We start from the raw sequence: 11,477 nt of genomic DNA, 5'->3' as shown, positions 1-11,477 counted from the left end.
ACTGATTCTTGTGCCCCCTTAGCCTGTTCACTGGCAGGGCAGCATGAGAAGCAGAAAAAGTCTGGGTGCTGTATAAGCACTGTTCAGCAATAGATAAAACATTCTTGTGTTATTAACACTATTCTGGTCACAAATCAAAAATGTAGTATGACACAAGCTATTGTGAAGAAAATTAAGTCTATTCCAAACCAGTACAGTCACAAACTCACCCACCTCAATTACTACTGGGCCCACATTTTCCGTGTGTATTCTTCTGCTAATATTGTAGCAATGGAGGCTGTTCCTGTTGCCCTTGATGTCCTGTGCAAGTCACAACTCCAGCTGAAAATTGGCTTTCCTCATAATTCTTCTACATGTCTGGGTATCGTTTGTGAACTTCTCCTTTTTGTTTGCATGTAGCTTGTGACTTTGATTAATTCCTGAAAATAAAATTAGAAATATATTTATGGTTCTATATATATAAACTATTCTGTGTAATAGCAAATTTCTGTGCTAAGCATTACAGTACCAAGTCCTTCTGTTCAATGAGAAGTAATAATAAACTAGTTTAGAATAATCTGAAAGATCAGCTCATGTTATTGAAGAATATTTCAGCAGACCCAGAAATGGGAGCTATGAATGTAACTTAAATTTTATGGTTCCCTCTTCAAGTATTTTTAAGGTACATTTAAAACAACAGAAGATCAAAGAACGTTGTAGCTAAGCACTTAAACTAGATTATTTTGCAGTGGACTAGATACTCACTGACTATGTGAGATTTGTTTGTGATGTATAAAAAATAAGACTGTGAAACAGTACAGAGTAATGCAAGACTATTTTAACTTCTGTTAGCTTACTACTTTCCCTATTTGCTTTGCACAATGCAAGAAGTGAACCACCACCCCAAAATTGTCATAGTATTGCAATACCCTTAAAACTTTGTGACTTCTATAGTGTTAATTGATTCTGGTTACTGATCTATCTCTCACTCTTCTCTTCCCCCTGCCTCCTGTTAGTTAGGAGTAAGGAGGTCTGCTCATTTTGCCCCTTCCACCCCTGGCCCTGGACAAATAGAATTTACTTTCATGGTAGCCAAATATCTGAGGATTATGTTGTGAATTCTGATATTTAGAGATGACATTCTGAGATGCTGTAAGCGTTCCAAAAAGATTAAGCAGAACCTGCAGAATCTCTAGATTACTCCAGCCTGTTTCCAATATACTCATTTGTCAGTGGCAAAGAATTGCAGAAGTTATTTGAAGTAAAAATTCTACACTTTGTCAGATAAAACTAATTACAGAAATCCTATTCTGGTTATTTTCATTAATCCAATGCTAAGTTTATCTTACTAATAATGAAACCCACAGTAGATAACAATAACACTGAGCTGAAATGCCACCATTTAAGCAAGACTGAAAATTAAGACTCCAGGTTTCTAGATGAAAAGTCAAAAATTAATGAATCCACAGATTGTATTCTGAAATATTCACTAAACAGGAAAACTGAAAAATCAATTGCCGTGGATTCTAATTGAAGCTGGCAAGTTGCTCTGTTTGAAAAATTGTATATATTTTCATACCTGAATAATGTTGTAAAAGGCCTTTGTGATGTTGTTGATGATGACAGTTTACATCTAGTCTGAATTGCATGATATGCAAGAGCATAAGAAAATAGTTTTAAACCATAAAGAAGTCTTGTGCATTTTTTCCCACAGAGATACAAAATTGAAATTAAAACTTGTGACTAAACAGTTTTTTTCTTGAAATAATCAACATTTAAAACTGTCAGTGGGAAAACTAAAAGGAATTAAGTGGTTAATATAGAAATTTGTCTTCTGTTGTCTTATCTAGAGGTTAATAGATTGCAACAGTGGGTTTTGTGGTGCTTAGAATGATACTGCTTGTGGTGTAAGGTGTCCCTGCCCATGGCAGAGGGGTTGGGACTAGATGATCTTTAAAGTCCCTTCCAACCCAAACCATTCTCTGACTCTATGATATTTCAGATTTGTAAGGTCTGTGGTATGTGTTGATACAGTTTATAAAAAAAAAAAATCAGTAACTTCAAAAGTTAAATTTGCCCTGTTTGGATCTGTAATCAGACTATAGAAACTATTTGTAGCAGACTTATTTTGGACAGTTCTCAGAAAGCAACTTCATTTCTAGAATTCAGAATACTGAAGGCTAGGTAGGAGTAGTTGTGCATGTAATAATGCTAATAAAAAATGACAGCAGTGTTCATGAAATTGAATTTTAGTATTAAGTACTATAGGACTTAATCTTGGTAGGAGGACATCCTGCACCAAATACTGCACAAAATAAAAAAGTATTCCTACTCTGTAAAGAAAGTGTGTGATGTTTTCATAGCCCCTTTCCGTAATCCAGTATTGTCTGATCAGAATTTCTTAGTTGACTGGATTTGTGTTTTTACAAAGTAGAAGTCAATTCAGTTGGTTTATTCAGTAAGAAAGAAGACAAAGATCCAGGGAGGTACCACAGTATTATTTTTATTTATTAAACAACAATTTTTATCAATAATCTAGTTAATAATCCTGTAATTACAGTTACTAAAATACATAAATCATCAAAACTCGTAACCTATTTTTCATGTTTAAGAACAAAATACAAAAAATCTTGCAAAATTGTTTATGACCTGAGGAAGCCACGTTTGGATTAGTTACCTTCTCAAATTGTATCTCTTGCATATACTTACATTAAGTCAATTCAGGAACCATTTCATTCTGTAAACAGATGTTTCCTTGTGGATATTTTGGGGTGCCCTTTCCTTACTGATGAACTACAAACATGTGCCATTATTCATATATATGGATTTGGAAACATGAATCGAAGAGACTAGATATACATACTAGACATACAGACTAGACAGATGTTTTTATCTTTGCTGTCTTCCAGCTTTCTAGATTGATTTTGCCACCTTCATGAATTTAAAAAGATAAAACCACAAACAAAAAAGCAACCCACAAACCAGGAAAAACAAACAAAAATGCAGAACAACAACAAACAGAAAGACCATGGTCTATATGGTCATCAACATAAACAGATAATGCTTTGCCTGATCACTTCCTGTATACAGAAAAAAGGAAGGGAACTATGACTGTAGGTGTCATTCCCGCTTTATTTAAAAATGACTTTACTCAAGGATCTAAAAGAAAAGACAGCATCGATGCAAACAACAAATGACAAACTTTGTCACATAAGAATAAAGCTTGCAGTTCAATAGATATCTTTTTTTTTCTCCATCCATGTAGTAGACTGTTGAATGAGAAGTAAGACAGTAAAAGAAAAAAAAAATTGGAAATGATGTTAGAGGGAGCCCATACCTTCATTCCTCTGTGCTCCTCAGATTTGGAAACGGAAGGAAAAAAACCCAACCCTGTACAAATATGATTTGGTCTTTGGGTTTAAAAGGTCAGCTGGTTGAGGTGTCAGCTTCTCAGCCTGTAGAGTGCGAGTGTGTTGAACATTTTGTGGTGAAGAAATAAATATTAATTCTGTAGAAACGTAGACCTTTGTTCTTCCCTACCTGTGTAGGATTAAAGAACAGAGTAGGAGACTTCCTCCTTCACCTGGCAGATCAAAAGTACATATCTCAGAATAATGTCTGCAGGTGTCAGTGTTCACCAGAGGTGAGAGAATGCAAGGAAACACACATGTCCGATCAGGATTCGGTTGCTAGTTAGGAAGTGATTGGCAGAGAAAGAGGTATTAAGCACTCAGGCTCAGAGAAAGCAGAGTGAGTGTACAGCCAAGATTACCATCTGTTGAATATGAAATGCTTGGATCAAGACATTATAGATACATTTCCCCAAACAGCAGGGACAGCAGTCTTTTTTGGAAACAGTATCACAACAGGGTAGGGGAGCATTAAGATAGAAGCAAAAAGCTGTTCACTAAATTTTAGAGAGCAAATTACTTTATTGGTGCAATTGAACTGTATTTAAATTGTGCTGGATCTGTGGAGTGGCCTCTGAGCTGTGATATGTGAACTTTTATCCTGAATAAAGACAGAGATTTTTATCACTTCCAAACCTCCGTTTCCTGAACTAGCTGACCTTTGACAAGCATTACAGCAGTGAAAATGATTCTATTTCCATATTCAGGGAGTTGTTGCAGAAGATAGAGGGTAGCTCTAATTTATGAGGGTAATGACAGTTGTTTGTCTATGCAATTATTCTGTACTAACTTCTTTCTTTAGTCATGAACTGGAATGTGGAAGCCAGGACTAGATCTTCATCATCCAAAATTAATCACATTTGTGCAATCAGCAGCTCAGATGGTATCAGGAATAAACAGAATTCCAAAAGGTTTATTTTATACCTCTATTTTATACCTTTCAGTTCTTCCTACCCTCCAGGTTGATTTCTAATTAGATAACTAAATTATTCAGACCCCCTTTGCCATTGCTGAAAGATCCACCCATTGACGGGACAAGTGTAAAAATGTACGGATGAGCGTGATAGGTGTCATATATTTTTACTTCTTTGAGGCTTTTGACTATTGTATGATATTCTCCTAAGTAAGCCAGGGAATTACAACCTTTGAAGCAGGCTAGACCAGGTTGGAAAACTATTTTCAGAACACTTACTGAAGTTTTAATGTAACATTCTAGAGAGATTTGTTCCAAGTCTGGACTTGCTAAGCATTTTCATTAAAAAGTGGGATGAAAGAAGGATATACTTTTATTAAATATCAGGTGGTACCATTCTGGAAGAGACTAGGAATATATTAGAAGAGAGGAGTAGAAATCAAAATGATATGGGGAACAAAAAAAAAACCAAACCAAAAAAACCAACCAAACAAACAAACAAAAAACCACCACGTCAAGAAACAATTTCATAAAGGCAAGAAGATTAGCCATAAGACATTATGTTGTAATCTTTCCACTCTGCTTGTACCAGTAAGGATCAAGTAATGTGTTGTCATTTGTGTATTGCTTTTTAAGAAAGATGTCAGGTAAGTTGAGAGAATTTGGGCAAGACCAGCAAGCTCAGAATACTAAGAAATATGATACAAGAGCCAAAAGTGAAATTTGTTCTAGTTATAGAAGAGAGAGGTCACTAAGAGACAAGATGATAATCTTCAACCATGCAAAACCGTGACAGATAAAAAATTGTCATTTGAAGCATGAGAATGTATTAGAAAAAGTACTCCAATGCAAAGTTAAGCTGGAACTAGATGACTTAGGACCTAAGTCAAGTAAGCTCCACATTAAAAGTTCTAGTGATTAAATCAGAAAATTTCTGATAAGTGTCCAGCTAGATCATTTATCTCTCAGGACAAGAGGAAGTATAGATGTTCTTTGCACAATTTTGAATTTGTATTGATTGATTTTAAAATGCCTTACTTCAGAATCCAAGATAAACAAAAGTTTTCTTTGTACAAAGCATTAAAGTACCTTTTATCTAAGTGTTGCCAAACACAGTTGATGTAAAACTGTCCAAAGACAAAGTGAAAATGACTGGAAGAGTCAAATCTTTGTCTAGTTTCAGGAATATTAATCAGGACACTGAGGTCAAGAAAATCACCACTTTTTGTTGTTGTTTGTTTCATTTTCCAGCTCCACATTCTGTCGTATTTGGTTTTGGTAAGTAGCACAATAGAGAAGATCTGCAGAGCACAAACTGCAGAAAAAAAAAGTTTTACGGAAAAGTTCCACAGCAGAGTAGTCAGGAAAAGGATATTTATCTTCATGTCTTTATGGTTAAAGTTAGTTGTGGGAAATGTTCTTCATTATACAAAGATCTGTTGCTTGATACTGAAGTTAAACAGAGCTGAAATTGTGGCCAAAAGGCAATGTCTTTCATGTTTTGGAACTGAAATTCTGCAAAAGAAAGTATACATTTATGCTGCTTTCTCTACAAGTCAGAATCACATTGTCACCACAAGGCTGTTTAGTTTCTTTTGAAAATAAAGATTTCAGACTAATATTAATTGTAATTCAAATCAATTCTCTTTGTAGGATAGATGCTAAAAGGATACAGACTGTGATATTTCAAGGGTTGTTGGTAAGAAAGCCCTTAAAATCAGGTTTTATAGGAATTCTACCGGGTGAAGCAAAGGAGTCAGTAAATGTCAATTCAGGATGATACTTGCAGTATAACTGGTGATAGTTTCGCTGGGTGGCAGGTGGTGGGAAAGCTTCAGTTTTCTCATGGTGGACAGAGTGTGATTCTGCTCTGATGCAGTCTCTCAGTCTCTGCATCGCTGTGGAGCCAACTCCATGCTAACATACCTCACTCCTCAGTATGACTTCTTAGGCCAGGCTCAGCATTGTAGTAGTGCTGCTGTTCAGCTTCCAGTGAATTCAGAAGTGTTGACAGAGAGAGGCCAACATTTTCTGTAACACAGAATGTAGACACATTTGAAGACAGAAGGTTGGTTTCACTTAGGTCATCAATTTGCCATGAAAGTCTTCAGATTTTCAAAAAGCAAGATTTTTCTGCCATAATTACTAGCATATCAACCACTCAGTTGATAAAGTTGCAAAATATGTCATGGCTTATATCTGTGTGTATTTAAGTTATAATATTATGACAGCAATGTTTTGGTTTTAGGTTGTTGACATATCCCTGTTTGGTTTATATACTATTTTGTATTGGGAGTTTGTATTATAATTTAAGCCCTTTACTTTAGAAACTCAGAAACATCGACAAGTGTCGTCTTTTCTGCCTTTTTCTAAACAATAGCGTTGTAAGCTAGCAGGTTATGGGGAAGGATACTTAATGTTACCAACTTCACAGCACTAAACACGGCTTACTCTTGGTATAGCCTTGAGCATTACAATTTGGATTTCTGTCTGCAGTTTGCTCTGGATCCAGCTCTTTATCTGGTATAAAGAAAATGTGCAAGTGAAGCAAAAATGCCTTCACTGGAAATGTCAGTTTACACTAATGGAACAGAAGCCTCATTATGCCAAAAATGGTTCCTGATAGCTCTTTGTTGCAGCTCTAGTTAAGTATATCCTGATTTTATTTCTGTCTGTGTAAAGTTAGGAACAGGACATTTAAGTCAACAGGGTTGGAATTCATGCCAATAGAAATGGAAGGGAATGATATAATGAATTCCAATCCTGTCACCAACAATTTTTTTTTTAATTTATTTTTGTTTTCTAAATATTTTTATTAACCACTGTGCTGGTTTTTGGCTGGGATAGAGTTGGTTTGGGTTTTTTGGGTTTTTTTTTTGTTTTTTTTTTTTTCAAAGCAACTAGTATGAGTCTATGTTTTAGATTTATGTTGAGAAGAATGTTGATTAAATTGTTCTTAACTCAACCCACAAGTTCTCTTATTATTTTCCTTTGAATCTCTCCTCCGTCCCACTGGGGGAGGAGCAAAGTGAGCGAGAGGCTGTATGATGCGTAGTTGCTGACTGGGGATAAACCATGACAACCGCATGAGGTATATTGATTCCAAATTTCACATTACAGTATGTTGTCTTCTGCATGCAGTGTTGGGCGAAGCGAACATATGCTATTTTGTAAGCAGGAAAGTGATTTTACTCTTGAGAGAAGCTTATCAAATGTGATTTGATCTACCAATTATCAGAGAGATCCTCTGAGTGTCAAAAAGAAAAACAAGTTGACTCATTTATATTATTTGTTTTACACACGATTTCCTCTCCTTGTTAAATTCCAAAGGAAAAAATAAAACTCCTTTACATGGGATATGTATATCTATCTGTGATTTATCCCAGAGTTTAAAACAACTCCGCTTCTCAAGTCTGTGACACTTTGGTACTCTCAAAGTCTTGGAAATGTACAGCTGTTTGACTTGGGTACAGTAAACATTTATAGATGATATCCCAAAAGAAAATAAATAATCCTGTTTATTAGATGCAGTACGTTACACAGGTTTCTTGTACAGTAATGGTATATTTTATTAACCCATTTTGGAAGTAGTATAACCTCTTTTTCTTTTTTTATTTCAATATGCCACACTCAATTAAAAAAAAGCAACAGTAATTGAGACACTTAAAGTGAATGAACCAATTTTAACCATCTGTGAAGTATCTGGACTATGATGAAAGGAGGAGTTTTACGTGAGGTGTTATTCCAGCCCCGTCTTGTGCTAGAAAAGAGGCAGAAATACATAAGTTACGTAATACTGTTATGTGGTCCCTTCTCAAACATTTATTTTTGTTGTATTTGCAGAGCTCAGGATAGTGGAGGATTAGAAAAATGAAATGATAAAACTAAATGATAATCACCTATGTGTTGCTCTCCTAACAACACTCTGCATCTTTGAAAACAGAACCTGCTGACCTGGGCAGAGCCTATAAACTTGAGCTCGAAATAAGATATATGCAATAAAGGACCAGGAATGCTCTCTGAGCCAGTAAGATGGAAAAATAACCATTTTTATACAGAGCTGAAACATTTCTTGGAGATGAGAGTTCTTGGAAGGTCAACTCAAATTTAGGAACAAAGAGCAGAGGAATTGTATTTCATGCAAGTCATTACTTAGCTTTCTCGCTCTCTTTTAACAATGAAGCAGTATCACTGAATAAAGGAGTCAATTTTTTGCTGGCAAGAGTCAGTTTGATCAGGCTTTTATGAGTCACATTCTCAAACAGTGGAAATTAAAAAGCATTGGTTTTTAAAAAAGCAAACCCAGATGCAGATCTGAACCCATTAATTTCAGCATATGTCGGCAACTAGGAAATTAATTCCCTCTGATGGGACAGGGATCTGGCTTGGCCAGTGTTAAGTTACTCAATCACCTACATATTAATTCTAAGTCTTCTTTATTATTTCAGGGTGCTTTTTTCCCTAGAACTTGTCTGTACATGTCCTCATTACATCACACTGCTGAGGTCTGCAGGCATTCATCCAGCCTGCAGATGGGTTATAATCTGCTAGCTGCCACCCCTGCGGATGGTTATATATCTGGTATATGTATGAAAGAAATCAGTTGAGCAGGTATAATATTATTTTTTTTATATTTTCAATATATATGTTATTTTAATAAAACAACTATTTTAGCTCACCATTTAAAATCGATTAAGACATCCCCCTAAATCTATTTTTTAAAAAAGGTGAGATAATGTGTTCCAAATTTATTTGTACAAATGTTGGCTCAGAGCCCTTACCTCACTAACAGATGTTACTACACCATTAGCTAGGAAGACTAGAAAGAAGAGTAACAGTCATGTGAATAACAGCTAAAATAGGATTTAAAATAAAATATAAGTTAGTGTAACCAAAGAATAACCTGGTATTTAGTTTCATTTTGATGAAACCATTTTTTTTGTGAATGGTCAGAAGAGAAATCAGTATTTAAGTTGTGATGCCTTCATAGCATGAGAATGTTTGTTCAATATGAGATTTTTCCATAATTTATATCTTTATTTTTGCCTCTCCATGCTGTTGCACTTCAGTGACATCTTATTGCTGTGTTATGCAGGAGCATTTCCAAATTATCTCTTTTGGAAGACGCAGTAAGAATAAGTTTCAAAAGTCACTGTCCAGTACAGATTCTCCTTCAGTATCTCGTTTTAAAGAAAGCATGATACACAACATCCTATCACATATCCTGCCAACTCCTTGCAGACAGCTGCAGTTGATAAAGTTGGGCATTATTCTCAAGATTTGCCATCTTAAGGCAGAGATATCAAATTCCCAGCAAAGCCTTTGCAAGTACAGATTACAAGGTGATTTTCAATATATTGAAGCAAATGAAGAATTAAAGGAATTCTCCATAGTGGCACAAATTTTAAAGAATAACCTGCACTTGTATGTGGTGGTGCTTTCCATTTTAACATTTGAAGCTCTTGGCTGCAGATTTCTGGTGGCTGAATGTTGGCTCATCATATGTACCTTTGATTACTTCACCACTTGGCTCCTTTGGTTCTTCTAAAGCTTGATTAGTAAGGCAGCGTACAAAGCTCTGGCACAAAATTTAGGTGAACTCAATCTATTTCTTGTGAAAATTATGACGTGTTTAGGGGATTATGGCCTTATTGAGATTCTCTGAACTCTACATACTCCCTTTGTCTGTTTCAAGTATTTGAGAGATTGGGAGTTCACTTTTAGTCTCAGATTCTAGTTTCCAAAACAGCTCATCCCCCACAGTTGAAGAAAAAGCAACCAAGTGCCCAGGACAGCAGAACTATAAAAAGTGTGATCTGGACAGACTTTAATCCTGCTTCTTGAAAATTAATATGATGGAAAAGTTAAATTAAATGTGGCAGTGATGTAGACTTCCCAAGGTAAATCTATAGCTCATTTGAATTTATGCCTTGATTCTTCTCCAGAGGTAAGGAAGAAGTAACAATTAAGTCTGATCTGTCCAACTAGCAGTGTGGCATCTCTGCTAGGGTCTCATTGCCAATTTCTCAAAGGGTGTGTACACTCTTATCACCAGAGTATTTGAACTCAGGGTATATAACTGCATTACTTTTCAGTTTAGGGATGCACCATTTAAGTCTCAGAACTACTTGTGTCAGAGCTACTGGATCATTTATATTTATTTTTTCTGCATGTATCTGAATTTCTATTGCCTTACTGCTGATGGTATTCTAAATGGAAAAACAAACTTCTTCAGGATGGTCATTTCTTCACTCCCTCCTTTTTTTTTTTTTTCTTTTTCCTGCTACTTCAGGCTACTATGCCAGAAAAATCAAAGAAAATCAGAGATAAGCTTCAGAAATGAAGGTGGCATGAGGTGTTATGAGGATGTCTGCAGCTTTCCTATTTCTTTTGCTTAATTAACAGATACTGGTATCCAGTAAAGTTCAGCATTTGCATAGGGCAGTTCAATTGGGAATGAGGCACAGATAGTGGCATATTCCTGTTCTTTGTGATGTAATAATACTCACAGTATTGCTCAAGCCTGCCATGTTTTTATACACTATTCACTTCAGAGTGAAGAGAGCAAACCTTGTTTCCTCATATTGTCATTTGAGCTTTTGAAAGTGTAGGCATGAGACGTAGTTATCTCTGGCTTTGGGGTTGGTTTTTTGTGTTTGGTGTTGGTTTGGTTTGATTTGGGTTTTGGGTTTTTCCCTCAGTTAATACTTTCTACTACCACTGGAAAAGCTCTCCCGTGAGACATACTTGGAGTTCTCACGCCTGTTTCCTGCTCAGCCTCCTAAGTATGAAACATTTTTTTTTCAGCATATTTAATGCTCAAAGATATTACTGAACCACAGGGAGGTAAATATATAGCAAAACCATTTTACAGGATTTAAAACCAAACAAATAAACCAACAGAAACATAGCCCTACTTCTCTACTTCTTGTTTACAGAGACATTTTAAAAAATATATTAAAAAAAATACTTAAGAAGGCTGAGTTAATAGTGTCAGGTGATACAGAAGAAAGGCAAACATTCTGAGTCCTGGTAGTTCCTGGTTTCTAGCAAGAAGAGCTGAACTTGCTTACTTAGTATATTAGTAGGGGCATCCCGAGTCTCTTCTCACTCTCTAGTTCTGAGAACATTCCCTGAAATTTTGCAAAACAGAATTTTCCTCTCCATCTCATATT

At 35.7% G+C, this 11,477-nt stretch overlaps 1 protein-coding gene across 1 annotated transcript in view; it reads left to right on the top strand.

Moving 5' to 3' along the window:
• The window catches only part of LOC104508139 (protocadherin-9-like), a 39,669-nt gene that overhangs the window by 452 nt on the left and 27,740 nt on the right, over positions 1-11,477 (top strand). The gene's annotated exons all lie outside the window — the stretch shown is intronic.

This window comes from Eurypyga helias, unplaced genomic scaffold (assembly GCF_000690775.1).
Source record: "Eurypyga helias isolate BGI_N326 unplaced genomic scaffold, ASM69077v1 scaffold3704, whole genome shotgun sequence".
Classification (NCBI taxonomy): Eukaryota; Metazoa; Chordata; class Aves; order Eurypygiformes; family Eurypygidae; genus Eurypyga; species Eurypyga helias.
Note: the sequence above shows the minus strand (reverse complement) of the source record. Positions and strands in the feature narration are given on the sequence as shown.